Source organism: Prionailurus bengalensis, chromosome E3, assembly GCF_016509475.1.
Source record: "Prionailurus bengalensis isolate Pbe53 chromosome E3, Fcat_Pben_1.1_paternal_pri, whole genome shotgun sequence".
Taxonomy (NCBI): Eukaryota; Metazoa; Chordata; class Mammalia; order Carnivora; family Felidae; genus Prionailurus; species Prionailurus bengalensis.
In genome coordinates, this window is record NC_057357.1 from 38264738 (window position 1) to 38283537 (window position 18800).

At 47.2% G+C, this 18800-nt stretch overlaps 1 long non-coding RNA gene across 3 annotated transcripts in view; it reads left to right on the forward strand.

Annotated features, from left to right (window-relative positions):
* The window catches only part of LOC122471736, a 36420-nt gene that overhangs the window by 10069 nt on the left and 7551 nt on the right, over positions 1 to 18800 (forward strand). For all 3 annotated transcript variants that reach the window (XR_006294257.1, XR_006294258.1, XR_006294256.1), the window contains exons 5-6: positions 16268 to 16411; positions 18507 to 18585. This is a non-coding gene — a long non-coding RNA (uncharacterized LOC122471736). The remainder of the gene's footprint in view (positions 1 to 16267; positions 16412 to 18506; positions 18586 to 18800) is intronic.

The window sequence follows — 18800 nt, forward strand, 5'->3', positions numbered from 1 at the left end:
TCCTGCTTTTTAAAAATGTTTATTTATTTGGGGTGCCTGGGTTGCTCAGTGAGTTGAGTGTCCGACTTCAGCTCAGGTCATGATCTCACGGTTCATGAGTTCAAGCCCCACATCGGGCTAAGTGCTAACAGCTCAGAACCTGGAGCCTGCTTTGGATTCTGCGTCTCCCTCTCTCTCTCACCCTCCCCCACTTGCAATCTGTCTCTCTCTCAAAAATAAACATTAAAAAAAATTTTTAAGTTTTTTTATTTTTTTAAAAATTTTTTTTTTTCCAACGTTTATTTATTTTTGGGACAGAGAGAGACAGAACATGAACGGGGGAAGGGCAGAGAGAGAGGGAGACACAGAATCAGAAACAGGCTCCAGGCTCTGAGCCATCAGCCCAGAGCCCGACGCGGGGCTCGAACTCACAGACCGCGAGATCGTGACCTAGCTGAAGTCGGACGCTTAACCGACTGCACCACCCAGGCGCCCCTAAGTTTTTTTATTTTTGAGAGAGAGAGCATGCGTGAGTGGGAGAGGGGCAGAGAGGGGAGAGAGAATCCCAAGCAGACTCCACACGGCCAGCATATAAGCCCTATGTGGGGCTCAAACTCAAGAACCATGAGACCATGACCTGAGCCAAAACCAAGAGTCAGACACTTAAGTGGGGCCCCAGGGGCCCCACTAAGATCCTGCTTTTAATTATTTTGGGTATATACCCAGAAGTGCAATTTCCGGGTTATATGGTAATTCTAATTTTAGTTTTTGAGGGGACCACCATACTGTTTTCCACAGTGGCTGCACCATTCTGCATTCCCGCCAACAGTGCACAGGTGTTCCAATTTCTCCACATCCTCACCAGCACTTGATATTTTCTGTTTTTTGGACAATAGTCATCCTGAATGGGTGTGAGGTGGTATCTCGTTGTTGCTTTGATTTGCATTCCCCTAATGATCTGTGATGTTGAATGTCTTTTCTTGTGCTTGTTGGCCATGTGTTTGTGGGTCATGAGATCTTGGTTTAAGACACCCCTGTCATCTGCTGCATCGCATACCCTCACGGTAGGGAAAGTGCGTGCCGGGGTAAAATGCTCTGCAGATTACTGTTTGCCCAGGGCCGGTGGGCCCGGGGGAACAGCAGGGGCCCTGAGTGCTCCTGGGTATGGGCTTTCTTTTCAGGGGTAATGGAATGTTCTAAACTTAGTGGTGATGGTTTCACAACTCTGCACACATACTAAAAGCCATTGAATTGTGCAGTTTAAATGGGCAAATTTTATACCAGGTGAAGTATCTCTCAACAACTCTTCTTCAAATGCTGCCTTTTGAACGTAGAAGTAAACCAGTACCCACGATAAGAGCGAATGTTACTGTTTCATTAGCCAGCTCTGCGGAGCAGGAGTGAACCTCACCCAGTTGTGGTGAATCTGCATTCCTACCCAGAGTTCCAGTCACCCCGTCTCCCTCCGGTTTCCCTAATCCAGTTTTATTCCTTCAGTCTGATTCTGTGTTAGGTTCTTCTAACCCGGGGGGACCTCCTTACTGCATCTGTGGGGATGAGCAAACCTCTGTATTTGGCAGAAGTGGAAAGTGGCAGAACCACCAGCCTGGGTCGTCTCTGGGCCTCACCCCGGATTTGCAGGGGCTTATGGGAGGGAGAACATCAAGGTTGGCGGATGCCACCAGGAAAGGGGCAAGCGGTTGCCTGAGCTGTATTACATAGGGCCCTAAAAGTGCCCCTCCGCCATTCCCACACCTGTTCTGCGTCTGGTCACAGCAGTCTGAGCGGAGCAGGGTTTTGAGGGCATAAAAATCGAGGTTTTTTTCAAGGGTTGGGGAAGAGGAGCCTGAAGGGGTTCTAGGCCATGCAGCCCTGGGCATGTTACTGTGGCATAAAGCCAGCCCCGAGCCGGCCAGGAAACCTCACCAAGACCTTGTGCTTTCTCAGGCTGAGAGCCTTTGAAAGGCTCCAGTCATAGAATTGCAGGTGTATGGAGAGCTTTGCTGAGGCTTTGCTCTGCACGATTCTGACCCAGCCCGTCTGTCCCGGATAAATCTGGAGGAGGGGGCCCCTTGCAAGCTTCCTGGCCCAGTAAGAAAGGTCAGTGGCCAAGGAAGCTACAGGGAAAACAGCAAATACCTGAAGGTTAGAAGTGCTAGAAACATATTTGGGCAGGATCGGGGGCAGAGGTTTGTCAAGCCCCTCTCGTCCAGCAGTGGTGCTTCTGTAGGTCCCAGACATTCCCAGAAAGAGTGTCAGCCCGCCACACACCATCCTTTGCAAAATAAGGTAGCGGATCCAAGAGAGGAGGCGGCTGGTCCAGGGCTGCGGGCCGATTCGTGATAATAGAGCCAGAGTTCCCAGTTCCCTGGCCCGCCTGGCCCACAGACTCTGGTTCTGGAGCCTTCATGGCAAAGGAACAGCCAGGACGGTGGACACCAGGGCGCCTCTGTGCACCTGAGCTGAATCGTTGGCCTTTCCCCACGTGCTCCTGTCCCTTTGTTCCGAGTGGGCTTCTCTCCTGGTTTGCTTTCTCTCCTGCCTGCTCAGCCCTCGCAGCTTCCACACCCACACCATCTGGAGTGGAAACTGTCCCGAGGAGCTCCGTAACTTTGCCCACCCCCCTCCGCCACGTTCTGCCGAGCGTGGGCCCACACCAACGCAGGTTTCCCGAGTACAGTGAGTTCTCCTTTTTTAAAAATTTCTGAGGGCTCAGAGAGAATGAAATGTTGCTTCTCAGACTTGAGAGTCTTCGCACTTAAGCAGTGACAATTCAAAAAAAACTATTTGCAAAATCTTCCCCTTGGTATTTAACACAGTTCCTCACGTTCCTCTGATTTGCATGACGGGTGAGGTGTGTGGCCTCACTGGGTTAGAGGCCTGACTGTGTCCCTGTCGCTTCACAGCCTGCAATGCTGCCGTGGCACAGATCTTGTCCCCTGAGGTCGGGGGTCCTAGAAAGCTCTCTGTCTGGGACAGCCTGAACTGCATCCCTTGTGCAAGGGCAGGTGTCCACTCTTCCGGCTCTCCACCTCTGTCCCCGTTGCCCCCTCTCTTTTCCTCCTTCCCTCTGTGCTTCCCTTCTGTTCTTCTTTGCATCACTTCCATCTCCACGTTTCCTCACCCTTGTGACCAAATGTCATCTGGCCACGCCCACATGCAGTAGTGTTTCAGCGCTGTGGCCGTTGTTGGCTCGTTCCTTGTCATGGGTGATACCAGCCATCTGGTGATGGCTCAGGTCAGGAGCCAGGCTGTTCCTAGGGTGGGAATCACCTCCTCCTTAGGTTGCTCATGAAAGTAAGCAATGGGAAGACTGTGTTGTCTCTTGGTGCCAGGGGCAACAGGGACGCAGGGCACCCCGAAGTCTGCATGTAGTGGCAATGTCACCTGCAGTGCGATGAATCGAAGGACGAGGTGTCACATGGGGCGGACAGGGTCAGAGTGCTTAGCCAGGTGGTCTTCCCTACCCAGTGTCTCCTTTGGGTGCTGTGCTGTCTCTTGGAGCTTGAAGGCTCATGTTGTGTTTGCACCAGGGCTGCCCCTCGAGCCCTCACCCATCTCTGCCGCGAATCTTCCTGCAGCTCCTGGCCTTTTAATCTCACCAAGGCAGGGCTGAGAAGGTGGCCATGAAGCAGTTGTTTCCACCTTGTAATCAGGAAGCACCTGTCCCAGCCTCTGGTCCCTGTTTTGGCCACGCTCACTTCACCTGCCGTTCCCCCAGACCAGCCGTATCTCCTGCCACCTCCGTTCTGCTAAATACAGTTCCATTTGCCTGCCTTCCCCCTCGTCCTGCCTCGTTGCGCAGCCAAGACTCCCTGTGTTGGACCATTCCATTCTCGGGAAGCCACACCAGCTGGCTCTCCCTGGTGCTGCCGTGTTCCCCTCTTCCTATCTCCATTAAGGGTTTGTCACCTTGTGTGGTGACTGGCTGTTGACACGTCTGCACCCCCCACTGGATTCTGAGCTCACTGGGGGCAGGGATGTCAGTATGGATCACAGACCTCGCTCTGTTCCTGTCATTTGCTAAGTGATGAACGAACAAAGTAGCAGATAATGTAACCACATTTGTTAACCATGCTTCTGCATTCGGACTCTTTTTGATGGCATGAAATCTCCAGAGGGAAGTAAATGTATCTGTTGGGGCTGGGAAGAGGGGATATGTAGGGGCTATGTGTAAGTTGCATTCCCATTGATGCTGCAGTGCGTGTTTCCTGTTATTACTATAACAAGTTACCACACTGAGTGGCTCTAAACAACACAATTATGTTATCCTGCAGTTCTGGGGTCTGAAGTCTGAGATAAGTCTCACATGTTGGAAACCAAGGTGTCTGCCGGTCTGTGTTCCTTCTGGAGGCTTGCATTTCCTTGCCTCTTAGAGTCTGAAGTCAGCCTGCATTGCGGCCCCTCCCTCCTGTCACCCCAGCCTCTGACTCCTGTGGTCTCCTCTACTCTGTACTCCGACCTCTTGTGTCCCTCTTACGAGGACCGTTGTGTTTATATTGGGCCCAGTGAGTAATGCAGGATAATCTCTCCTTCTCAAGACCTTTAACTTTATCACATAAACAGAGCCCCCTTTTCCATGTTAGGTGACATATCCACACGTTTGGGGGGATTAGGAGGTAGGCCTCTTTTGGGGGGCATTGTTCACCGTACCCTGTGCAGGACCCCCACCCAGAGACCCAGCTTCTGCTCTGTGTTCCTGTTTGCATGGCTTGCTTCTTCCCATCGTTCAGGGCCTTGTGCTGGCTGGCTCTTCCAAGAAGTCTTCCCCAAGCCCCCTCTCCCTCCAGCCTGATGCTCCTCAGCCTTCCTTCCTGTAGCTGTGCCGACCGTGAGCATGTCTCTGGTCAAACCAAGACCTTCCTTGGTCTGTGCATCTTTCCACTTCTGTGCAGATACTGGGAGGGCCTTTCTTTCTCCTGTCTGGAATGTCCCCAGTTTGACCTCACCTGTCTCCCCTCTCCCACTGTGCTGCCCCCACTGTCAGCCAGAAGCTCCAGATTGGCAGAACTCAGACGCCCCGTCACTCTAATGACGACCATGGTGCTTTCCAATTCTGGGTTTGCAAGTTAGTCTGCATCCCTGGACCACGAGGGAGCATCTTGGAGCGTGGGGCCACCCCTGATCAATCCTGGCTTCCCGGGCCCCAACACTTAGCATGTGGTGACAGATTGGCATGAAGTGGCTTCTCTGCTGTTTGAGCTTTCACGGTGTGATCTGTAGCTCGCACTGGCATGGCACTTGGCGTCCGCCACCTCAGATTATTTATTATCACTTATTTTTTTCTGCATGTACCCTGCTGCCCACCCCCACCCCAAACACAATTAGAACAGAGGGTCGCCAGCCCCGCACAGAATCTTACAACCAGTGGATGGCCTAAGGGTTGAGCGGAATGAAAATGCCTGCTGTTTGACCATCTTTAACCTGCAGAATACTAGGTGTCTTTTGACCAGGAGACAGAGTATTCATTGGCCAGGGTGTCTCGATGCAGTGGTGGCCAAGTCCTCAGGCCTCCTTCCTTGCCGGCTGCCGCCTCCTTCCTCCCAGTGCGGGAGCTTCTCCTTCCTCCCTAGGGACTGAATGGCAAGCCAGCCGTGAGTGTATCGATTTACATCAAGAGCTAGAACTGCCATGCCCACCAGCTGCATGGCAGGCAAAAGGGAGTGTGCTCAGACTCCGGCCCACGTGGGGGTGGGCCAGCCCAAAGCAGACGCCCTGCAGCCCAGCTGAGTGCCTTCTCCAGCAAGCTGGCAGCACAAGGCGGGTTCTCCGCAGGAGGGAATGTGCCCTGCGAGCAGCATGCTCTGATTTTCTCAGGGTCACGGGATGATACTGGCACAGCCCAACGCTTACTAGGAGCAGTTGCTACAGCCCACAGGAAACCAGGGCTGTTTGGCCTGGGTGATTTCCCCTCCCTCCCGGCCCGGCCCGGCCCGGGCCGGCTTGCCTGCCTGCCTGCCTCTCTCCCTTCCTCCCTCCCTCCCTTCCTCCCTTCCTCCCTCCCTCCCTTCCTCCCTCCCTCCCTTCCTCCCTCCCTCCCTCCCTCCCTTCCTCCCTCCCTTCCTCCCTTCCTCCCTCCCTCCCTTCCTCCCTTCCTTCCATTCTGCCTCCCTCCCTTCTTCCCTCCCTCCCTCCCTTCCTTCCATTCTCCCTCCTTTCTTCTCTCCCTTCCTCCCTCCCTCCATCCCTCCCTCCCTCCCTCCCTTCCTTCCTTCCATTCTCCCTTCTTTCTTCCCTCATTTCCTCCCTCCCTCCCTCCCTTCCTCCCTTCCTCCCTTCCTTCCATTCTGCCTCCCTCCCTTCTTCCCTCCCTCCCTCCCTTCCTTCCATTCTCCCTCCTTTCTTCTCTCCCTTCCTCCCTCCCTCCATCCATCCCTCCCTCCCTCCCTCCCTTCCTTCCTTCCATTCTCCCTTCTTTCTTCCCTCATTTCCTCCCTCCCTCCCTCCCTTCCTCCCTGGATTCTCTCTTTCTTTATTCTTTTCTTTCTTGGGCCCCTTTTTTTGAATTATAGTTTCCTCACTAAAATAAAATGCACGTATCTTAAGTCCTCAGTTCAATAACTTTGACTAATACATACACTCATGTAACTGCTATGTTAATTACCCCAGAAAGTTTGTTCCCTTGTACCTTTTCCAGTTAAGCACCTCTCCAAATGTCCATCAACTGAAATGATCAATGAATGGGTGAACAGAATGTAGTCTATCCATACAACCAAATGTTGCTCAGCGGTAGGAAGGAAGCTCTCGTACCCACTACAGTGTGGATGAACCTTGAAAAAATGATGCTGAGTGAAAGAAGCCAGATGCAAAAGGCCTCCGAGTGTGTGAGTCCACTTATGCACAGTGTCCAGAATAGGCAAATCTGTTGTGGCAGAAAGCAGATGGATGGTTGACAGAATGGTGTGAGGGGGCCTCTCTAGGGCTGGGCAGGGCGGTGGGGGGGATTGGTTGGGGCTGAGCTAGTGGGTATCTGGTTTCCTCTGCAACTAGACAGTGGTGATAGTTGCATAGCTCTGTGAATATACCAAAACCCACAGCACTGTACCCATTAAAGAGGTGAATGCCATGGTGTTTGACATATTATTTCCATGAAACTGTTATTTTAAAACAAAGACCTGGAACATTCCCGGCACCCCAGAAAGTGCTTCCATGCCCCTTCCCAGTTCTACTCGACCCCCAGAGGCAGCCACAGTGGTGTCTTTTTCCAATCATGTCTGTTCAAGAACTTCCTATAATTGGAATCACATATTAGGTACTCATTTGTGTAAGGCTTCTTTCACCAAGCATAAGGTTTTTGAGATTTGGTTATATTGTTATGTGTTTTTTTTTCTTTTCTCCTGAGTAGAATGACTTTACCCTAGTTTCTTATAGATGGAGAGCTGGGCTGTTTCCAAGTTATAGATATTATGCATAAAACTGGTATGGCTATTCTTTTTTTTAATGTTCGTTTGAGAAAGAGAGAGATCGCAAGTGGGTGGGGGCAGAAAGAGAGGGAGACAGAGAATCCCAAGCAGGCTTCAGGTTGTCAGTGCATACATGAGGTGGGGCTCAGACTCACAGACCGTGAGATCATGACCTGAGTCGAAATCAGGAGTCAGACACTTAACCCACTGAGCCACCCAGGCGCCCCAAAACTGGTGTGGATATTCTTGTAAAAGTATACCGGGGGACATGTGTTTACTTTTTTTTTTTTACCTAGAAATGGAATTGTTCGGTGTACAGTTGTATTTTTAGTTTTATGACAAACTGATAGACTTTTTTTTCCCAGATTAGTTGTATCATTTCACACTCCCATCAACACTATATGAGAGTTTTGGTTGCTCCATATCTTCACTAACATTTGGTGTTGTCAGTCTGGTTTTTTTTATTTTTATTTTTTTAGTGTTTTTAAAATTTATTTTTGAGAGAGAGAAAGACAGAGTGCGAATGGGGGAGGAGCAGAGGGAGAGGGAGACACAGAATCTGAAGCAGGCTCCAGGCTCTGAGCTGTCAGCAACAGCCCAACACCAGGCTCGAACTCATGAGCTGTGAGATCATGACCTGAGCTGAAGTTGGACACTTAACCAACTGAGCCATCCAGGTGCCTCGGTGTTGTCAGTCTGTTTAATTGTAGCTATTAGGGTTGGGGTGTTGAAAATTTTAAATTTTTTTTAATGAATTTTAGTTATAAATTTTTTTTTAATGGTTAGTGCTTTTAGTGTTTTGCCCAAGCAGTGTTTGCCTACTTCAAGGTCATGGAGATATTTTCAATTAAAAAAAATTTTTTTAAAAGTTTATTTATTATTGAGAGACAGAGCATGAGCATGGGAGGGGCAGAGAGAGGGGGAGACACAGAATCCGAAGCAGGCTTCAGGCTCTGAGCTGTCAGCACAGAGCCCGATGTGGGGCTCAAACTCACAAACTACAAGATCATAACCTGAGCTGAAGTCGGATGCTTAACTGACTGAGCCACCCAGAAGCACCAATATTTTCTATTTTTTTTTAAGATGCTGTATTTCCTTTATGTGTAGGATCCAGCTTAAGTTTTCCATGTGATACATGGAGTTGTGGTTCATTTTTTCCCTTTTGGGTAGATAATTATTTCATCCCATTTGTTGAAGATATTTGTCTTTCCCCATTGAATTATCTTGCTTTCTTTGTTGAACATCAATTGATCATATATGTGTAGTTCTATTTCTGGATGATGTTTCCTGTTCCATTGGTGTCTTTGTGTACCCTCATGCTAATACCAAACTGTCTCGATTATTATTGTTTGTAGTAAATCTTAAAAGCAGCTACTATAAGCCCTTCAACTTTATTCTTTATTAAGACTATTTTGGCTATTCTAGTCCTTATTTCTACAAAATTGACTACTTAAATTTCTACCTAATTGGCTGCTAGTCAGTTTCTAGAAAAATTCCTTCTGGAATTTTTATTGGGATTACATTGAATCTATAGATCAATCTGGAGGGAATTGACATTTTAACAATATTGAGTCCTACAATCCATGAACATGGTACATCTGTACATTTATTTGGGTCTTTTATTTTCCTCAATAACATTTGGTGGTCTTTAGCAAAGAAGTCTTGCACATCTTTGGTTAAATTTATTTCTAAGTGGCATTTGTATTGTAATAGAGGAAACTGGACACCACAGAGGGATGAAAAGGTGGTAGATGGGTAGACACTGGGGCTGCTGTTTTGGGTTCATCACCAACAAGAAGCAGCTGGTCACATGGGATGTTTCTTAGTGAGTCCCCTCCATCTGGATTTCAGAATTAAGCCTATTCTCTGAGGACATAACAGCCAAGAGTCTGTGTTCTCTTATTCCCTCCACGAACTGAGATGAACACCTTTTTAGTCGTCCCTTCTGGGCACCAGCTGTACTATGAAGGTCAGGCACAGGCTGGTCCTGCTTACTCTCTCCCCATCCCCCTCCCCACCTAGAGAAACTGCAGTGCCTCCAGCTCCTGATGAGCCTCTGTTGGCTGTTACCTGAGCAGCAGTGGCCAGTGACCTCCGCAGGGTCCTGGCTAGGAGAGCTGTGCCTTAGTGAACTGGGAACTTCGGCAGAATCAACCACATACTTGGAAGAGGAGAAGAGAAGAGATGGATGGGAAGAAGCAGAGTCTGAGAGGAGAACTCTGACTGATTCTGATGGCAGAGTGCTGGAGCAGGGTCTGTGAAGGCCTGCTGCTTGGGGGTCTACCAGATGGCCTGGTTTCCACAGCTGCCTTGGATTTCCAGTAGAAGCCGCACTTTCTTGGGATTCCTGATCTCATAAAATTCAGGTTTGATTTTTCCAAGCGGTCCTTGAGGGCTGGCCCTATGGCTAAGGCTCCTCTGTTCCATATTTCCACAAGTAGTCTAACATATTGCCCGCCCACTTGCATGAGCTAACTGGAGAGAACTACTTCTTACATCCAGGAACACCCAGCTAACACATCTGAGTCTCCCTTTGGGTCTGTTGTGTTACCTCAGTTTGGAGCCTTTTGCTTTTCCCTCCCTTACTAGGGTGTGTGTGTGTGTGTGTGTGTGTGTGTGTGTGTACACAAATAGCATACACAGGCAGAAGTCTTACTGATAATTTGGAGTGGGCCCATCAGAGGCATCCTGGAAGTTGGGGTGGGGGGATGTGCATTGAACGTCCTGCCACAAGCATGACTGAGAGAATTGGAGTCCTCAGGAGATGCTCAAGGGCTTGCTAGACAGCCTTGAAGATGGACCTTTGTCCCCAGTGCCATATGGGGAGGGGGAAAAGCTATGGGAAAATATTTTGGCTTAATATAAAGAACTTTACAGGAGCCGTATATCCATGGAACAGCCTTCCTTTCCTAATTACGCTTTTCACATCCCTGGAATGTACAAGCAGATACTCAGAGACTCCTGCACTGAGGAGGATAATGTGACCTTCAAGATCCATTTAATTCTGTGCCTGACACTTTACCAGGAGGTGATGAATGTTCTCCTCCCAAGAAGACTTCTCCTGGGGAAAGGAGCCCAAAGAAAGACTTTTTTATGTAATACCAACACTTTGAACAGTCGACACTTCTTCCAATATGTACAGGCACTTCTGATATTTATCAAGTTTCCATATTTGAATGGGTTTTGAGTTCTCTAGTCAGTTCATTGGTCCATTGTCAACCCCTGTGCTATTAGAACCACATTGTCCTTGGTAATGCAAGCTAGTGCAGTCACTTTGGAAAACTGTATGGAGGTTCTCAAAAAACTAAAAATAGAACTACCCTATGACCTAGCAATTGCACTACTAGGTATTTATCCACGGGATACAGGTGTGCTGTTTCAAAGGGACACATGTACCCCAATGTTTAAAGCAGCACTATCAACAATAGCCAAAGTATGGAAAGAGCCCAAATGCTCATTGACGGATGAATGGATAAAGAAGATGAGGTATATATATATACGATGGAGTATTACTTGGCAATCAAAAAGAATGAAATCTTGCCATTTGCAACTATGTGGATGGAACTGGAGGGTATTATCTTAAGCAAAATTAATCAGAGAAAGACAAAAATCATATAACTTCACTCATATGAGGACTTTAAGAGACAAACATGAACATAAGGGAAGGGAAACAAAAATGATATAAAAACAGGGAGGGGAACAAAACATAAGAGACTCATAAATATGGAGAACAAATAGAGGTTTACTGGAAGGGGTGTAGGAGGGGGGATGGGCTAACTGGGTAAGGGGCATCAAGAAATCTTCTGAAATAATTGTACTATATGCTAACTAATTTGGAGATAAATTAAAAAAAATAAATTTTATAAATTTTATAAACATCAAAATTACACTGTGTGAAAGAAACTTGTCATAAAAGACTAAATACTGTATAATCTTATTTAAATAAAATTCCCAAACATAAACTCACATATAGTCATGGAAGTGTGAGAGTAGTGGCTTTTAAGGTGAGGGAGATGAGGGAACAGAAAAAGAGACACAGAAGAACTTTCTAATATGATGAAATACTTGTATATGTTGTTTTCTGTGATCACAGCAGTGTAAACAATTGTCACAACTCTTTTATCACCTAAGATCTCTGCATTTTTTGTATAAAAATATTATACTCGGATTTTTTAAGTATCAGTTAAAACATGTATTAGCAGAATACCATGTCTCAAAAGTTTTTAATGTTTTTGAAATTTTATGTAAATCAATATGCTTAGTAGCATAACAAAATTCTATATTCTTTGTCCTAAGAATTATTTGAAATAGGAATATTTTTGCAACTATATTTAGAATCCTATAACTTTCTTCAGGAGAGACAATTCTTGATATTTTCTTTTCAGGTACCCTAAAATATTCTTGTGATAGGGAATAACTGAATAAAGGATTCTCAATGCTAAAAGAAAAAAAAAAAGAAACACACTGCCTTAATCGTTATAGTGCTACAATAATTTCTGATACCAGGAGTATAAAGTCTTCCCACTTGGTTCTTCTTCTTCACGTTTTCTTAGACATTCTTTAGTCAATGATCTTCCGTATGAATGAATCTAAGGTGAATTATGTCAAGTCCCATGGAAAAACAATGCTGGGATTTTGATTGGGATAACAGTGAATTTGTGATAGTTATAAGGCTGATAACTTTATGAGAAAGACATTTTTTTTTAATTTTTAAAAAATGTTTATTTATTTTTGAGCGAGAGAGAGAGAGAGCCGGGGAGGGGCAGAGAGGGAGACAGAATCTGAAGCAGACTCCAGGCTTTGAGCTGTCAGCCCAGAGCCTGATGCGGGGCTTGAACACATGAACCGTGAGATCATGACCTGAGCGGAAGTCGGATGCTTAACCGACTGAGCCACCCAGGTGCCCCAAGAAAGACATATTTAAAGGTGAAATCTCAGGAGTATTGACATCCATGGGGATAGGTTTTTCTGTCAGAGTTGCTGTTGCCCCTCACATTATACTGTGGCTTGTATCCAAGAGCAGCCACGCTCCATTTCGCCATGTGGAAATGCCTTTCCAGCCAAAACCCTCACCAATCATTTGGTTGGCCAAAGCGAGTTCTCCCAAGCCTGTTGGGATAGGCCGCCTGCTTTTTTGCAGCCTCTACCCACAAGAAAGTGCCAGAAGGTGTGGCATCAGGATTGGAGGAGAGAGTGGGGGATACAGCTGCAGGAGACGCCTACTCAGGCACTTCACAGAGGGCACCTTTCTCTGAGAATCAGCTTGGAGCCAACTTTTCTTTCTTTCTTCTTATGACTCAACCATCATTAATTAGGAAAGCTGCCTGAGCATTCTTCATTTGAGTCAGAAGCCCTGCCCGTGCTTATGCTGTCAATGCTGTAGGAATTTGCTCCTTTGTCATTTAAGGGCTCATAGAAGTCTTGTCCTTTCCAGATAGTCCTCTTTGGAGGGACTCCCCAGCCCCCTTTATGGTTCCTGTGGGGTGAAGGGTGACACATTTCCTTGTGCTTTTTGCTGGTCCTATCATTGGTGTCTTTCTCAAGATGTACCTCTGGGGTCTTCGGTGGGGGAGCAGGGGGCGGGGCTGGAGATGAGGAAGGCATCACTCCCCATCATGGAAGGAGAGGCATCATGGGTGAACGAAAACAGCTTTGAGGTTGACAAGCTCGAATTTGTTTGCTAATTCTGATACTAATTAGCTGTGTGTCCTTGGGTGGTCTGTCTAGTGGCTCATCTGAGCCTCAAGTTTCTGCATTTGTGAACATGAGGTGATGGCATCTCTTGTCCTTGATCGTTGAGATTATTATTCATTGAGATACTATGTGTGGAAGCACCTACCGTGGTACTTGGCTTCGAGTAGAAGTTCAATAATAAATGCCACCTCCCTGACTCTACTTCCCACCACAGTGGAGCTCAGACCCGCATCCCATCCAAGGCCTTCTAAGTGGCCACCCAGCAGGCACAGTAGTGGTGGTGGGTGGCGAAGGGGAAGTCTTACTGTATGGAGAGTCTTGGCACCTTTTAGAATTTCCTGGGAGAGCAGTAGACTAAGTGGCCACTTCATGCTGTTCCAGAGCGTGACCCAAGGAGTGGACAGAAGACTTGTATCTGTTGTTTAGTCATAGCCCCAGTGTGGCCTGAAACTTCTCCCATTAGCCAGTTTCATTTGTAAACTTTCTTCTAGAATTTCTAGATTCACCTGGAAAATAGTCTGCAGTGTGCAGGCTGGAGTGTAGAAAGCCATTTTCAAGGGTGATGAGGAAGACCAGCTGTGTTGGTGGTCTCTCATTTAGTAGCACATCGGACCCTTTCATATGGAGATTGGTAGATTGCGACTGTCATTTACCTTTGTTCACTTTTAGCTGGAACCCTGCCCACAATAGGAGGTCATCAAAAAGTTGATGTCTTTAAAAATTGTGTGATTCTGGGGCTCCTGGGTGGCTCATTCAGTTAAGCGACCAACTCTTGATTTTGGCTCCGGTAATGATGTCACGGTTCGTGAGTTTAAGCCCCGCGTTGGGCTCCACGCTGACTATGTGGAGCCTGCGTGGGATTCTCTCTCTCTTTCTCTCTGTCTCTGCCCTTCCCCCGGGAAATTTTGCTCTCTCTCTCAAAACATATAAGTGAACAAACAAAAAAAATGTGATTCTGACACTTGCTACAACATGAATGAACCTTGAAGATGTGCTAAGTGAGGTAAGTCAGACATGGAAAGCAAAATACTGAATGATTTCCCTAGAGCAGTCAAGTTCATGGAGACGATGTAGGAAGGTGGCTGCCAGGGACTGGGGGAGGGGAAACGAGGAGTTTGTGTTTAATGGAGGTGGAGTTTTGCTTTGGAAGATGGAAAAGTTCTGCAGGTGGATGGTGGTGAGAGTTGTATGACATTGTGAATGTGCTTCATGCCATAGAACTGGTACTCAAAAATGGTTAAAATGGTAAATTTTACCTGTATTTTACTACAATAAAAAATAGGTGCCTGTCAAACAGTCAGTGTCCTAATTTTTTTAAGTTTATTTATTTAGGGAGAGAGAGAGTGAGAGCGAGAAAGCAAGCATAAGCAGGAGAGGGGCATGGGAGGGCTAGAGAGAGAATCCCAAGCAGGCTCCGTGCTGTCAGCGTGGAGCCTGATGTGGGGCTCAAACTCACAAACCATGAGATCGTGACCTGAGCCGAAAACCAAGTTGGACACTTAACTGAGCCCCCACTCCAGGCGTCCCCCAGTGTCCTAATTTTTAAACTTAGAGCATAATCAGTGAGTACCCAAAGGCAATTAGCATTTGCGAGATGTAAAAATGTCACTGGATTTGCTCGTTTATTCAGCCAACACTTCTCCGCTGCTGGCTGCATCCAAACTTCCGAGCCAGGCTGGAGGAGTCAGATTCAATCCCGTGCATGCGCGTGTGCTTCCAGGGCTAGACACTGAGGGTGAGGACGCAGAGGCCCCTGGCTCAATGAGCGAGGCCTACACATGGGAAGGGAAGACAGGGAGAGCTGCTTAGTTCCCTGGTGTTGAAGGGCAGGATCCTTGGGGGGAGCTGGGGCCTATGGGGGGAGGAGGGTCTTAGAAGGAGGGGGGGCTGGGTGCTGTGCTGGTGGGGGATGTGGCACCAGCCTCACCTTAGTCTCCTGGCAGCTGGCCACCTTAGCTAAGTTTTAAAAAGTCTCTGTAGGGGCACCCGGATGGCTCAGTTGGTTGAACGTATGAGTCTTGGTTTTCACTCAGTTCATTATCCCAGCGTTGTGAGATCAAGTTCCATGTCGGGCTGAGCGCAGAACCTGCTTGCTTAAGATTCTCTCTCTCCTTTCCTCTGCCCCTCTTCCCTGCTCTCTCTTGCTCTCTCTCAAATAAAAAAAATACAAATCAGAAAACATGTGCAATGTGTTACACTGAGATCGTGTCTGTATATCTATTATCCATATATCTATAGCTGTCTCTACAGATCATCTGTATCTTTGGTGTACACACACACACACACACACTCAATGGATGGGTCAGGGCGGGAGAACTCTGAAGGTCTGGAAGCAAGTTTTGATTATTTGCAGGTTTCACTTCTCTATTTTTGGAGCAGGGTGTTTTGGCTCTGGGGAGTGGTGAGAACATCCTGGGTGTGTCCAGCACCCTAGGTCCCCCCAGCCCAGCCTTTAGGTCAGAGGATAGTTGGGAGTAAGGGGTCCAGGGTGGAGGATGTGGGTGGAGCCTGAGGGTGCCTCCGGGGTGGGTGTTGATGCTGGGAGAGCCCGAGGGCTCTGTCCTTAGTTACTGTGTTGGAGTCCAAGCCAGCAGTCCAGTCCCTCAGGTGGGCTGGTTTGCTTTGCTGCCATGCAGACCACACTTGTCTCCCCAGGGACCCATCCTCCTCCTTCCTGGAGAAACAGTTTGGGAGGCAGCAAGGTCATTTTCCTTGATGAAAGTTGATGCGTTCACATACCCATGAAGCGGTGAGTTCAGATGACTTCGATGTGATAGAGCCTGAAGCAATGATCCGTCCAAGAACAGGCAGCAGAGGGAAGGGGAAGGAGGGGACATGCTGAGGCTCCATTAGCCACTGATCACTCAGTTTGAGTCAGTTTACAGGACCTTAGCTTGTCATCTCTGAGGACAGCAGAAGGCTGCATGGGGCTTAGCCAAGTATTGGGGCCTTGGAGAGGAGGGAAGGCAGTCAACAGGGAAACCACAACGGACGGCTTTTGAATTTTCTAACATGTCTACTGTCATTTGCAAATAACTGTAGTCGCCAACATTTATTGAGCACTTACTGTATGCCAGGAACTGCACAAAGTGTCTTATATCTTTATGAGGTTATTTTGGATGGGAAAAATTACATCTTTATTTTTATTAGCTCCTAATGGATATTTCAACTTCCTTCAATTGTGAATACAGGCATCAGACCACAATCTTCTTATCAGACCACAACGTTAGTATGTGCCACTTTGGACATCACAGGTACAGAGTCAAAGAGGACCAGCACCGCAAATCCGTTGAAAAGGCCTGGACTGTTGTTACTGAGTTGGTATTGCAAACTTGGTGGGTGCAAACGGTGAGGTGTATTTTTTCTTTTTCTTTTTTTCATTGCTTTATGAGCCAGGTCAACATAAGCACCGAGGAGAGATGCCTGGATTGCTCCCAAAGAGGAGGCAATATGAGCATAATTTTCAAGTTATCCCTGATGGAAATTTCCATGAATGTGTCTTTGGATTGAGGGGTCAGTTGATTGGATTCATATAGAAGTCTGCAAAGGGCTCTGAGTAACCAGTCTCCTTCACTTTTTTGTTTATGTTTTTCCTCTTCATTCACTCTTTCTTACTGAGATATAATTCACATTCCATGAAACCCTTTTAAAGTGTGCGATTTGGTGGCAGTTATCATATTCACAAACTTGTACAGCCCTCATCACCATCTTTCCAGAACATTTTCATCACCTCTGAAAGAGGTGATGAAACTCCCCACCCACCTCAAGCCCCCACCCTGGGAACCACTAATCTACTCTCTGGTTTACAATGTTTTGTAATTTTCGTGGTACGAGTCTTGCACTGCTTTTGTTATATTCATTTACTTTTTTTAAATGATTATTTATTTTAGAGAGCATGAGTGAGGGAGGGGCAGAGAGAGGGACAGAGGATCCAAAGCAGACTCCATGCTGACAGCAGACAGCCTGATGTGGGGCTCGATCCCACGAACCATGAGATCATGACCTGAGCTGAAGTCGGATGCTTAACCAACTGAGCCACCCAGGCACCTGTCAGGTTTTTTCTACTTTGCTGTTCCTCTGTCCTTCGCAGAGACCTTCATTCTCAAGCCTCTTGTCTCATGATTGCAAAGTGGCTGCTGCACTGCCAGACCTCACACTTCCATTCCAGGCAGGCAGGAAGGAGGAAGGGTGAGAGGATGCAGAGCTTTCATTTAGCAAGTCCTTATCTTCTTATTTAGGAGGTAACGCCCTCCCTCAAGCTTGGGAAAGCCAAGTGTCTTCTTTTATTAACTGTCTTATTTAATCCCTATTTTAATAGTCTCAAGTAGGTAATATTTTCCCTGCTTTACAGATGTGGAAGCATAGAGAACTTAGTAACTTTCCCAAGGTCACACTGTCCGGGGCCGAGCTAAGACTAACAGTAATAACACACTACATCTTTCCAGCCTGTGTTCCGCTATTGCATACAAAGCACTTCCCCATTTGTTTCTCCATTTGGGTCTCGCAAAACTCTGAGATGGGCAAGGAAGGTATTGGAATAGCCTCATTTGGCAGGAGAGGCATTTGAGATGCAGAGAAGTAAACAGTGACTTATCCAAGGCACCCAACCAGCAACTTTCATTCAACTGGGTTAATCTCAGGTCTAGTGTCCTGTCTTCTGGACCCCCCTGAGAGGTCAAGGAGCACTTTCAATGAGGGAGACAGACACACAGAAAAGGTGCAAATGGATTTCATGTGCTTCAGGTTTGCACAGGCTCAGCTTTTGGGGAAGGGAATTACTGGTTTTCCATGGCAGCTGTGCCAATTTACGATCCCACCAACAACACGTGAGGGTTCTCTTTTCCCCACATCCTCACCAACACTTGTTATTTCTTTTGTTCGTTTGTTTTTCATGTTTATTTATTTTAAGAGAGAAAGAGAGGGAGAGAGAGAATCCCAAGCAGGCTCTGCGCTGACAGCCCCAATGTGGGGCTGGATCCCACGAACTGTGAGGTGATGACCTGAGCCTCGATGATGACCGAGGCTTCATGGACTGAGCCACCCAGGCGCCCCTCAACACTTGTTATTTCTTATGTTTTTGATTTTAGCCATCCTGACTTGCATGAAGTGACGTCTCACTGTGGTTTTGATTTGTGTTTGCCTGATGATGAGTGATGATGAGCATCTCTTCGTGTGGACCCTGGCTCTGACGTTCCCGCAGGGATGGGGGCGGTGTGTCTGGGACCAGGAGGAGAGGCACCAAGACTTTGTCTTAGAATAGACTTGGCATGCAGAGGGGGTATGCATCACCTTTCTCAACCAGTGGGTTTCACTCTTTGCACATGTGTTTTCCAGCTTCACTTCCTGAGGCATCTGTTGCTGGAAGGGGGGTTTCCTAGACTGAAAAGTCAGACTCCATCTTAAATATTATCTTCCTCTTCTTGAACACAGGTAACACAGAGGAGTGGATGTTTCCTGACAACCTAGTTTGATTACATGGTGAAAGGACAGAAGAGAAGACCAAGTCCAGGTGAGTTTTCTGCTGGCCTTGATAGAATTAAATGTGGTTGAAAAACAAAACAAAATAACACTCCCAGCTCATCCATTTTTTTCGAGCCTGTGTGTATCATGACAAATGTGACACCTAGCTCTGACCTAGGTGCCTGGGTCATGGGTCTTTGAGAAAAACCTGTTAGTGGTTTATAGAAGAGCAGACATGAAGGCTCCAACTACAGAGAATAGATG